Here is a 13,639-nt window from a genome sequence, read left to right on the forward strand (position 1 = left end):
GCGGCATGGTGAAGCTATTGCAGGGAATTCTCTCTTTCTTTCTTTCTTTCTTTCTTTCTTTCTTTCTTTCTTTCTTTCTTTCTTTCTCTCTCTCTCTCTCTCTCTCTTTCTCTCTCTCTCTCTCTCTCTCTCTCTCTCTCTCTCTCTTTCTTTCTTTCTTTCTTTCCTTCTTTTGTTAATCCTCACCTGAGGAAATTTTTTCCATTGATTTTTAGAGAGTGGAAGGGGCAGAGGGGGTGAGGGGAAGGAGGGAGAGAAACAGAGAGAAAGAGAAATAGAGAGAGAGAAACATCCATGTGAGATACATTGCCTCCCACAGGTGCCCCGACGGGGGCCTGGGATCAAACCTGCAACCCAGGCACATGCCTTCGACTGGGAATAAAACCCGAGACCCTTCCTTGCCAGGCCTACTCTCTAACCACTGGAGAAACACTGGCCAGGGCATTGCCGGGAATTCTTGAAGAAGCTGGAGGTTGTAGCTGGCGGGTATGCAAACTCAAACTGGAAAGTGAAAGAGACTTCCCTTCTCCTCCTGAAAGTGCCTCTAATTGGCAGAGCCTAACCAGAAGCTATTTAGCAAAGGAACCTGGAAAATCAAGTTTGTAGAGTCCAGTCCCAGCATCATAGGTAAATGCCTGACACACTTGCAGCAGGATGTTGAGGGCGCATGGCTGGCCCTGCCAGATGAAAGCAAACAGGTTCTAGTATTTTGTATCCTTGCCAAGGTACCCAGTACCTGCCTCCATCCACCGGGGCAGCTCTAAGCTGCTGTTATTGGCTCTACTTTGCAGGCAGACTCTTGGCCATCCCCTATAACAGAGAGATATGATGGCATAGGAGGCAAAGTACATGGAGGTGGAGGAGATTTAAAAAGAGAAAAAAGAAAGTGAGCAGGACACCCTCTTCTTTCTCCTGCACCCCTGTGTTTACAGCCATTATGTGCTTTTACATTTTAGGTCTAGATGAACAGTACATGGCTGGATTTTAAAAATCCAACCCGAGATTGTCTGTCTCATAAGTGAGCTTTCTCTATTTATATTTATTCCGAATATTGTTTTATTTTTACTTATTTCTACTATTTTATTTTGTATTTTCAATTTACCATGTTTTTGTTTTCACTTTTACTCTTCTTCCCGTATTGACTTATATTGCCTCAATTTTTCTCTATTCCCTTCTTTTTATTTGAAAATTTTAAATTTATTTTTGGGCATCTTCCACTTAACTCAATAATCCTTTCCTGAAAACCAGATGTTCTGTAGAAAAAAGTTAAGCAGGAGTATTTCCTATCATTTTAAATGGAAATATTATAATAGGTTATATGTCAACAAAATTCTCCCAATCAAGTTCTTAAAACATAACTAAAACACCTATCATTAACAAATCATTATGATAGAAAGAAAAATGCTTAGAAATGGCTTTCTGATCAGAAGTAATCAATATAATTGTTAACAGTTGGTTTGATGCAATAATTTGGTCTCTGAGCACCAGCAACATCTGTAATGCATATTATTTTGCCAATACTTGTGCTTTATAAAATGGCTACATATGATTTCAGCATTCTGCTAATTGTATTTGGAATGTAAATCAAGCTATTACTTGCATACCTTTAAAATACATATTTTTAAGTTGTATTGGGTTTTGTGGGCATGAATATATAAATTTTTCTTAGATAAATAATGGGTGGAAAACATTTGTATTGAGGTATATACTGCTATAAAACTGTTATTTAAAAGCAAAGAAACATTCACATTATTAATAAGCAAGATATTGTGTAGGATAGATCTACATATTCTTCTAGAAATTACCCTTAAATTTTTAACATGGAATTTTTATAAAATTAAAAAATCTATTATACTTTTGAACAGATGGAGTTAAAAAGGAAGACTATTTACCTCTAAATTCTCCCCTACCATTTTCCCTACTATTGACCAGTATTTTGGTTCCATCTGTTTCTTGGTAACTATTCATTTTGATAGAATTTAAAGCTTAGAGAAAAGTTGCAAGAATAGTATTTACCCTTAACCCAGACTAAACAATTGTATACATTTTGCCCCATTTGCTTTACCACTGGTTTTCAGAAATTTGAGCATAATATGTATGCCTCAGTGCGGGTTTTTTTGTTGTTGTTTGTTTATCCTACTTTGGGTTTGTTGAGCCTCTTGAATCTGTTGATTGATCATTTTTTTCAAATTTGGAAACTTTGGGGCCATTGTCTCTTCAACTATCCACCCCTTCCCCCTTAACCACAGCCTCCAATTACACATAGGTTAGATCATTTGATATCGTCCTACAAACCACTGTGGCTTTATTCATTTTTCATAGCCATTTTTCTCTTTATGCTTTAGTTTGGATAGTTTCTTTTATTATGTCAAAATATTACTTACATTTTCGTCCTCAGTGTCTATTCTGCTATTAAGCCCTTCAGTGAAATTAGATATTGTATTTTTTTCTATAAAACATGTTAGACTCACTAAATGAGGTCATAAAAAGGCATACAAGGGTTTCCAAATATTAAAACAGTAATGTCACTGAATGTTTGAATTGTGTGAATTGAAGTATCTGACTAAAGAGTTTTTAAAGAGGATGATGTATTTCTCTTCCATGTTCGGCTATTCCCCCATATTTATTGAGGTTTTGATTTGGTTAAGGTTTTAATCTGATATAGTGCACGTCTATATTTTTTTCTTTTTATATGTTGAGTTATGAAACTTCCTAGGAGAATTTCCAAAGTGTTTATAGACCAACATAAACTCTCTTAGATCTCCTGAATAGTATTTGCAGACCAAGTCTAGGAACTTGTCAAATGGACTCTCTCCCCAGAGGATAAAGTCTCAGGTGAAGATTAAAGTCTGTCTGTGTTGAGGAGCTGCCTAAGGCTATGTGGTAAGAAAGAAGGAGGAGGACTACTCTCTACCCCAACCTCCAGCATATTACTAACACTCAGAGATGTCTGGACATATATAGGATAAAGAGGGCAAGTGTTAGAGAAATGACTGGACTCCTTGTAGATTCAATTATATAAAGCTCAAATGGTGAGTTAGTCACTATTTAGAGGTTATTTTTTATATTCTAAATTATGAATTTGAACATCCAAAATATGTGCAATAATGTAATAACTATTAATTTGGCCAGCTTTCCAATACCTATTTAGCTATACTGCTTCCCTCAAATCCAAATCAATATACTTTTCCTTTAGCTCATGTTTAAACTGGCCTTAAAACTCAAAATTTTTCTGTATCTGCTTATGGATTCCTGAGTTATCCTTTCCCAAAGCTTTTACTCTTATAATCATGGAAGATGGTATTGTTTCATTCTTATAAGCAGAGAAGTCCCTCAATTGTTCTTATTAAGGACTTTCTATCAGTTACCATCAGAGGGCGACTTTCAGTAATTTCCTGGGTCAAGGCTCCCTCTTGGGGTGTAATTACAAATTGCTCCCTAATGTTATTCCTTTCCTCTTCCATTAAATCTCTCTGGGACCCAGTCATTTTCCCAGACCTACTGTCATTAACACATCTCCCCAGCCCTTTCCTAGCCTCGTTTCCAAATGTAAAAGCGGTTAGGCCCAGATATAAAAGCAGAGGAACAGTCTTCTTTTCTTCAATAGAAGACTAGTTTTGACATTTCGGATCTCGTATCTTCCCCTGAGTATCAATCTCTCATCATTCATCTGTGATACATCCCTAGTTTGCCTTGTCATTTCTAAAGCTAACATTCTCAAGTCCTAGTTGTCTCTTCATTTGAAATACCCAGTAGGTTGGCCTTACCTGCTGATCAGGGCCCGCCCACTGTTTCCGGGACAGACTGACTCCCTCAGTAGGGGCACACCAGATGCAGGTTCTCTATAGCGAATTTTCACCTTTTGAGATGGTATTGTTTCATTCTTCTTATAAGCAGAGGCCTCTTTCTCTTTGCACATCATTGCTACAATGCTATGGCATTCACAAACGTGATTGGGTCCTAACTGATGGACATACTGGGGCCAAACTGAGAGCACAGAACAGAAGGTGGGTAGGTAGGAAATTGCCTCAGAGAGGCTGTGGATAAGCCATATAAGTCCCTTGATATTGGTTCCACACTGATTTTCCCTTGCACTTAGTATTTCCCCTTTAAGAATATTAACAAAAAGGAAGAAAACTTGGGATGGCTATCTAGCATCAGCAACAATGCCTAGCACTAATTAATTAAACCTAAAAACCGCACATAGTCTACATGGACCTCTTCAGTTATTCATTCAATCAACAAACATTTGCTGGGTGTCTACCAAGTACTGCTGTTCCAGGCACTGGGGATATGTAGCGGTGAACAAAGCATGAAAAATCCTTGCCATGTTGGAACATATATTCTCATGAAGGAGATGGATAATAAATAAATAAATTCAGGTCAATCTAAGGGCTTTGAAGAATAATCGAGCATAAAAAGAGGTAGAATGTGACTGGGAGAGAGTACTTATTTGAGGTGGCTCTGGAAGTTCTTTCTTATACGGTGACAGTTGCCCAGAGAAATGAAAGAAGTGAGGAAGGAAGCTGTAGGAATTCTTGGTGAAGAATATTCCGGACAATGGAATTAACAAAAGCCCTGAAAGGACTTCTTGCTATTCCCTGAACCTTAGCATGTTAAGGAATAGCAAGAGTCTCTGATGTGATGGAGAGACTGGCAGGCAATAAAGTTAGGGAGGGGCAGGGAGAACCACACGGGCCCTTGTATAGTATGAAAGGAGTTTGAATTTTATTCTAAATGACATAGGAAGGTATTGACAGGTTTTGAGCAGGAAAATTCTGTGACTTCTTTTTTTACACTAAAAATATTTATCTACAGAATACATTTGCCTCTTTCTCTCCCTTCCTGTGTGACTTTTTCACTGTCTCTGGGCCTAATTAGGTGTTCACGAAAAGCAGGCCCAGCTTGCAAACTCGGGGAGATGGCGTACTTAGGCTATAATTCACAGACCCTTCTGAAGGACCGGCGAAAGATCATTTAGAATTCTTTCTGATAAAAATGCCTATCATTTCTTAGGGGAAATAGAGCTGATAAGAACTGCCAACGTGCAGTCTAATCTCTGCCTGACATATTATTGTTCCTTCCTTAATATTATTTCCCGTTTTCCCCTCACCCACAAAGATGAGTCCGCTCAAAGAAAGCTACAGTTGTGTTTAGGCAGCCCCAAGTGGAAGCAAGTTTGGCTTGGGCCAGGGTGGTTGAGAAGCAGTCACATTTGAAATAAATTTGGAAGATGGAATCAATAGGACTTGACGATGGACAAGTTGGATGTGTAGTTGAGGGGACGAGAGAAATCAAGGATAATGCCAAAGTTTTTTGTCTGAAAAACAATATTAACAGCAATACCACTTACTGATGATAGGAAAGACTGAAGGAGGAATGGACTTGAAGGGGAGGGAGAATCAAGAATTATTTTGTACTTGTCAAGTCTGAGATGCCTGTTGGACATCCGGAAGCAGATACAGACCACAGTTGTATATCCTCCAACCCAAATGTAAGCTGCAAGGGGACAGGGCTTTCTGTCTGTTTTATTTACATCTGTATCCTGGAACCTGGAAGAAGCCCCAGCAGGTGTTGAGTAAACATTTGCTGAATGAATGAACAAATACATGAATAAATACAAGCCCGAGGCTTTTGTTGTTTGAAAGCCTGGCTTGTAGCCCTTGTTGAGGAGAATGATAAAAAGCAAACTGTGGCAAAAAACAACAACACACACACAAAAACACCACACCATTTGTAAATGCCTAAAATACTGAGAGAAGCAGGGTTCGAAGAGATCTTCCCTCTGTCAGGACTCAAACCCAAATTTCTAGATTGACCTGCCACATGGAAGAAAGGAGAACAAAGATACTAGAAGGCCAGAGCCTGAACAGGGGAGTGAGCCAAACCCATTTATGGGACCCTTTCATTTATAGGATCTCCCCAAGGAACAAAGAAACCCAAAGAGGGATATAAATTTCCTTCCTGAGGGAAAGCAAAGTGGGAAGGAAGAAAGGAAGAGGCTACCTCAAGAGCATCCTCCCCACCCTCAATCCCCATTCCCCTAAACCTACGAATATTGATGTTTGTAAAGCTTCGACTGGTATTGAAATTCAGTACGTGGTTTGGTATGATAAGGTAAAGCATAAAAAGATAAGTATAGTTTGGTATGAGTATGCATTATCCTATGTCTCTGTTGCTGGCTTTCACAACAGGCAAAGACTGGTGATATGTAGAAGAAATGGAAGGACCAAGAAATTTTACAAAGTGAGAGAGTGAGGGAAGCTTTTTGGCTTCAGCCTCTCCGAGATGCTAGTTGCCCATAGTCTACCTTTCGTGGGTGGACTAAATTGTGACACTCGATGTCTCCATTGTGACACTATGTCTCCCACATCAGGTGGAATTCTATAATATTACAAATCTTCTTTCTTGGAGAGAGGCATCCAAAATTGATCTATTTCCTAAACCATTTTCTTACAGTAGGGTCTTTGATGCTTGGACTTAAAAGCTAAGAATCTGTGACCTTGTTCTCTGGTTTCATTAAGCTAGATCAGGGGCAAGGCTCTCTAGGGAGACGAGAGAATGAAACCTGTCACTGGGGGCTGAGGAGGTGCCATGAACGGAAAGCACATCTTTTGCTCCTTCATGTGTCCTTCCATCATATTTGATATATTTAAACCAAGCATGTCAAACTCAAAGGCTAACACGGGCCATATAAACAAGGTTTAAGTTTATGCGGGCCGCAAAAAAACCCCAAAAGCTTCACTTTTCATAGAAAGATAGTTTTATTTTGATAGAGACATGCTGAATACAACGGGCTGGAATAAATGAGTAATCATTAACATAAAATAATAGAACAGAACATTTTAATAAAAATTAATATTTTTTCTTGAACGTTAACTTACCAGACACTGAATAACTGCACAAATTCATAAGCGTAACGCAAATAAACCTATTTTTCTTGTTCTCCGAAAGCAAAATATTTCCTGTTGCGCACACCAAACAAGTCAGTCCAAGACTAATGGCGTGGCCATCGGCTGCTAAAATGTTTGCTGCTAGTATTAGTGGAGAGAAACGGTGCACCTGCACGTAAGGCACATAAGGGAAATGAATGCAACATGTTTATAGTAATCAGTCATTAGCGAATGTTGTAGTTCGTTATTAATAATTATGTATAACAGGATATTGTAAAAAGTAAGTTACGAAATTTTTATTAAAACGTTTCTTCCGTACCGTTATATTCACTGGGCCGCAAAAATATCCGTTGTTGGCCGCTTGCGGTCCATGGGCCGAGAGTTCGACATGCTTGATTTCGACATTTGCTGTGGTGGGCATCTCCAGTCCCCCGGTTTTTCCTGAGACTGCTTTCCATCCCTTCCTGTCCATCTTGTGTGTTTAAAAACCTTAATCTATTTTCCTTTTTGTTTCTCCTTTAGTCCCCATATTCCTGACCCTTCCAGTGCTAAACCTACTTTGTTCGGCATTGAGAGACAGCTTCCATTCTTTCTTGTGAACAGATATCCCCATGTTTTTAACAGACAGATTGACAAACAAATTTTGTGGCCTTGAATTTCCCAGCTTTCCAATCTCCTGCTCTTTCTTATATTTATCTATTTCTGGCAGTCTTTCTAAGCTCCCTATTTATGCCAGAGTGGCTATTACTTATGCTACATTCATTAGCTCTGAAAATCAATTTCCATTCATTCATCGCTGAATAATGCTAGTTCTGTTCAGATTTGGTGTTGTCAACAGATGAGATAAATGAATCTATAAATCCTGGCCCCACTCTGCCCACGGATGGCAGGCAGGTTACTAGCAAAGCTCTCTTCTCAGTCTCCAGTTTCTAGCAAGCTTTCATTTTTGCTCTGCTAAGGAGATAACTTTCTTAACCCCCCCTTTCCTGGTCTCTGGTGTCTGAACCAATATAGAACATTAGCTATAGCTGCAGCTAGGACGTTGAAGGATTTGAGGTACCAAACATATCTCCTCCCCCTACAGGTTCTGAAACAAATAATAAAACCATTCAAGAATCAGATAAGTTCAAAATATCAAGGGTTGTTTGTTTTTTGTTGTTGATAGAAGTTGGTTTGGAGACTGTGGCTGGGGCCTGAATACAAATGTGGCTTCTTAATACATCCCCCCAGTCACTGATAAACAATAGGCCGCCTCCCCACTCCCAAAGGAAGAGCCTCCCCAGATAACTTACCACATGTTGCTGACAGGCAGGTTGAGAAAGGAAGAGCCCAAATGGGATAAGTTGCCTTGCCCAGCACTCTATGCCACCACTTTTTCATTGCAGAAGAAAAGAAGGGAGCACACCAATGCTGCCAATAGGGCAGAAGTTTCTATTTCATATAGAAGTTTCTACTTCCAAAGTCAGCGATAAAGGGAGAAAGTGACTCCACACAGAGTTCTTCCTGCTTTGTGCCCTCACTTACTGCTCTTGCTTCTAAGGTCACATTTCCCAGAATGCACTGTGCCACCACTAGCACCGCATCCTTCCCACCCAGCTGTTACCTGGGGTATAAGGTCTCCATCTGGACATGGAAAGTTGTGGAAGTGAAGGGATGAGGGAAAACCATTCATAAGTCCTATCATAGATAGAATCCAAAAGGGAGTAGAAGGTGATGATCAATCTAGTTTTGGCTGATGTAGCGTCCACCCGCCACCCCCACGTCAAAAATGAAGACAGTCAGTGAGTGAGTGATGCATTCCTATTGCCTTACCAGACAGTCTATGTTCAAGCAAATCTTGGCTCTGCCATGAACTTAAGCCTAGTTGGTTTTTTCATTCTAGGTGCATTTGCCTTAGAGTTGGTTGCGCTGGATTGTTTAAGAAGATTTGGTAACTTGTGTGAGTTTATAAAAATAGTTTTCTATGCTTTCAAAAGTTGCAGTTTAGATGCTTTAAGGTCGAGGCTCTCCCCCCTTTTCCATGCTACTGTCCTGTGATTTCTGCGGCTGCTTTCTCCTGGTTCTCCTCTATCCTCTGGCCACTCCTTTCCAGTGTTCTTCATACCATCCACTCACGACGCTCTTCCTTTGGCGTCTGCAACCTCTGGGGACCTGTGCTATGCCTTGGCCCCTGTCCAGCTCACTCTCCTGCTTGATCTCATCCACACCAATGGCTTCAACTAGCATATATTCCTGAGGCTGACTTCCAATACATAATTCTATCCCAAACCTCTCTCTTGAGCATGTTTTAAACCATTTACTAGACAGTGTTCCCATCTGCACCTCATACTCAACCAGCCAAAACAAAAACCATCTTTTATCCTCCAAACTTGGTCCATCTCTTTTATTCTCTCATTTGGTAAATTGCACCTCCATTCTCTCAGGTAACCAAACTTTAAAAAAAAGTGGCTATAGCCCTGACTGGTTTGGCTCAGTGGATAGAGCATCGGCCTGCGGACGCAAGGGTCCCAGGTTCGATTCAGGCCAAGGGCATGTACCTTGGTTGCGGGCACATCCCTAATAGGGGGTGTGCAGGAGGCAGCTGATCGATGTTTCTCTCTCGTCGATGTTTCTAACTCTCTATCCCTCTCCCTTCCTCTCTGTAAAAAATCAATAAACTATTTAAAAAAAAGTGGTTATAATTATTAGTCCATGGATCTAATTGATTACCAAGTCTTATTCATTATGACAACTTTCAAATATCCCTTTTAAACCTCTCCTTACTGCCAACACCTTGCGTTGGAGCCTATATCAGTTTAAAATTTTTTGTTGTTGCAAACAATAGAAATGAACTCTGACTAATTTAAAGTGGAAAAAATGGAGGTGGATTTATTTGAAAGGGTATTGGGAAAGCTCACAGAATTGAAGGGAAAACTGAATGACCATGCTTCAGGGTAGATGAGATCTGGGGCAACTCTGGGGACCTCAGTGGGTTGAACTCAGTCTTTATGCCTGAGATATTACATGTGGTAACTTGGCTACAATCATCTTTCATCTCTGTGTGTCTTTGTCAAACTTCCAAATTCTTAGTAGAGAGAATTTGGTTGACCATCTTTGAATAAGCTATCCAGGTCTAGATGACAGGGATGAGTGGCACAAGTTTATAAGCATTGGAGGTCCTTATAGTTTCTCAATCCTTTCTCAGTTCTGCCATAGCCTTCTCAAAGGCCTCAGCACCTTTCCGATCTATACTTCTTGCATCTTCCTAATCTATATATTTCTAAAATATTTAGTGTTCACTGTATCTCCTTAGTTAAAATTCCTTGATAGCTTTTCATTCCTCATAGAATAACGTATAAGCTTCTATCAGGGATTTCACTCTTGGATTTGAACCCTAGTTATCTCTCCAGCCTCATCTCTTGCTACCGTTCTGTTAAATCTTATGTTCCGAGCATACTGCAGTTATTTGCAATTCCCCTAAACAAGCCATGCTTTATTCTAGTCTCATGTTTTTGCTCCCTCTTTCTTAAATACCCACTTTCTCTTCTCTTTACCTGGTTAACTCACACTCATCTTTCAAGGCTCAGTTTAGGCATTAGTTCCAAATCTCTTCTAGTCTCTTCTCATCTGGGCTGAGTGCTCTTCCTCTGTGCTCTGATAGCATCCTGAATTTATCTCTAACACTAGAGGCCTGATGCACGAAATTCGTGCAAGGGGCTCAGCCCTCGCAGCCCCAGCTGCCTCAGCTGGCCCTCACAGCCCCTCACAGCCTTGGCTGGCCCTCACAGACCTGGCTTCATCCAGAAGGTCGTCCAGATGGTCGTCTGGAAGGTCATCTGGGTGGTCATTCTGCTGTTTGGTCTAATTAGCATATTAGCTCTTTATTATATAGGATAGGCATTGCAATCTGTTCCATTCTATTCTTCCCTTGTCCCTCTTCCTGGCTAAACTGTGAGATCTTGGAGGTCAGTGACCATATCCAATTTATGTTTGGTTTCTATTAGCTAGGGTGGACTTTAATGCATCATAAATGTTCTGTTCAATATATTGAAATAAGCAAATACTGGTTTTTGAATGCCTAGTACACAAATATATATATTTAACATTTCTACTTTTAAGGAGCTTACTCCTAGGAGGTAAACAATACCTATACATAAGAAAAGTATAGGTAGAACTACAAGATACTGTATAATTTCATGCACACACACACACAAAAATGACTGTAAGCTAGAATTTTGTATTTAATTGATCTGGAAAGTCTTCTCTAAAGAGGAAAGACCTGAGTAGTAACATAAGAAAGAATAAAGAAAGAAAGAAAAAAAGAAAGAGAGAAAGAAATAAATAAAGAAAGAAAGAAAGAAGATTCAAATTCTTTGAAGAGGGTGGGAGAGTGTTTTAAGTATGGGGAGGAAGAGAAAAAGGCTCACTATGTTTAAGGAACAGGGTGAAAACATTGTCCAAGGTAGAGGTTGATTAAGATATGGTGAAAAGAGCCCTGGACAGTTGAGGAATGCTTATAGCATCGGGGTGGGGCTGAAGGGTTGAGGTTCGATTCCCAGTCAAGGGCATGTACCTCAATTGCAGGTTACCTAGAGGGCTGGAGAGATGGGGGAGGCAACCAATTGATGTGTCTCTCTTACAATGATATCTCTCTCTCTCTCTCTCTCTCTCTCTCTCTCTCTCTCTCTCCTCCACTCCTTCCTTTCCTCTAGAAATCAATGGGAAAAATATATCCTCAGGTGAGGATTAAAAAAAGAAGATATGGTGAAAAGGTCAGTGTGTGTGTGTGTGTGTGTGAGAAAGTCAGAGGTTAGGGGAAAAAATTTGAAGCAGATTTTGTTTGTCTTTGTGCTTTTCATCTTCTGATTCCAACATAGAACACCTCAGCATTCTAGATTGCCTATTCATCAGAAATTCCCAGTGTCTCCTCTAGAATCAAGAAAAGAATAATTCAGATATTTTCAAAATAGAAAGTTTCCATATCAAGGCTTTTCCCCCTCCTCCCTGAAGTAAGATTTCCTGGTGTCATTTGAGGTATTGTACACCCCATCTTTCCATTCTTATTTTGACATAGTTTCTGTGATTTTTTTTCATACCCTGAGTTGCAGACAAGCAGCATAAGATTTGTGCCCTCCAATTTGATGGCTCCTATTTATTTTCATTTTAATGTAAACACGAACTGGAAAAACTAAATGTGAGTAAAGGGTGAAAAGCTCATTAGCCTATTTCCCTCGAAGTTTCACAGTTTAGCTCAGTCTAGTCATAAACTTTAGACAATCATTTTTAGGGTTTCTGTCTAGATGATCAAACTAGATATAACCCCAGATAATCACCTTTGACACTATCAACACTAACGTAGATCTTTCCTCCAAACCCATAGACTTTCTAGGAGCTTCAGTTGATAGTTCTACTTAATTGTCAAGGCCCCCAAATTTGATCCCATCCTACCTAAAACAAGAAAAACAAGTAATTTCCCAGTTAGGCTACTTCACAAACCATCCTGCAAGGCCCAGCTCAATCTCCATATCCTTTCAGAAACATCTTCCCCCTAGGCACCCTCTCTTTTCTCTAAATGGTGGGTTCTAAATCCTCAACTCTTTCCTTCCATTTGTAATTATCAAAATGTGGCAACTCCCTGGACAAACATGGTTGTATTAAAAGGGGATGTCTGCTCCTCCAACTCTCCCCCATTACTGACACATGAATTAATTTTATTTCAGGTCTTTATGTAGATAAATCTCACCAACATCATAGAATTGGAATGTCACCTTGACAGCATTTGGTTAACTCTCTCCACTTTTATAGCTGAGGAAGTTGAAGCCCCGAGAGATTTTTCATTCTTGTTTCAGATTTAACCATCACTTCCTCCTCCCATTAGTCTTCTCTTGTTTCCCATACAGGATCAAGAATGGCGCTGGCACACAGTGTGTGCTAAGGAAACAGTGTTTGTGTTGAATTGAACCCCTACAGAACGTGGACCATCCAGAGGCACTGAGTTTGGCGTCTGGGTGATTAATTACTTTGGGTTGGCCCATTTCGCAGTGAACAGCAATGAACCAAAGAAGACTTACCAAGTGTGTAGTCTTGTTTGCCCAACTAAGTTATAAATACCATCTTATAGGAACTTATTTTGTAGCTGATAACACTTCGAACAGTTCTAGCCACACAGTAAACCTTCATTAAAAATGCTTCAGTTGACTGACTGTCCTCAAATAGGAAAACCAGATCTTGGTCTGGGTTTCATGCAGCAACTGGAGTAGCTTTGCCAAAAGAAAAGCACCAGGCTGTCCCAGATAGACACGGCTGGGCCGAGGAAGCATTTTTCACGCAGCTCTATGCCTTAAATTGTCCTTGAAGAAAAGTATCTGGAATCCAGTGCTACCTTTTAGATACCAAAGATTTATTTTTAAAGTGGTACAATAAAAATTGTAATATATTATTAGGTATCTTAGGGAAATAGGACACATCAAAAGGGCACAAACTTTAAGATGTTAAGTGGAGATGAATGTATTTTGGTCTGACCACAAGGTATCATCTGCTCTCCTTAAGACTATTTTTTTTAAAATATATGTATTTTTCTTGATTTCAGAGAAGAAGGGAGAAGGAGAGAGAAAGAGAGAAGCATCGATAAGAAGGAATCATTGTTTGGCAGTTTCCCGCACACCCCACGCCTGGGATGCAGCCTGAAACCCAGGTATGTGCCCTGATCTGGAATCAAACCATGACTTCCTGGTTCATGGATCACGCTCAGCCATTGAGCCACATTG

Source organism: Myotis lucifugus, unplaced genomic scaffold (genome assembly GCF_000147115.1).
Source record: "Myotis lucifugus unplaced genomic scaffold, Myoluc2.0 scaffold_46, whole genome shotgun sequence".
NCBI lineage: Eukaryota > Metazoa > Chordata > Mammalia > Chiroptera > Vespertilionidae > Myotis > Myotis lucifugus.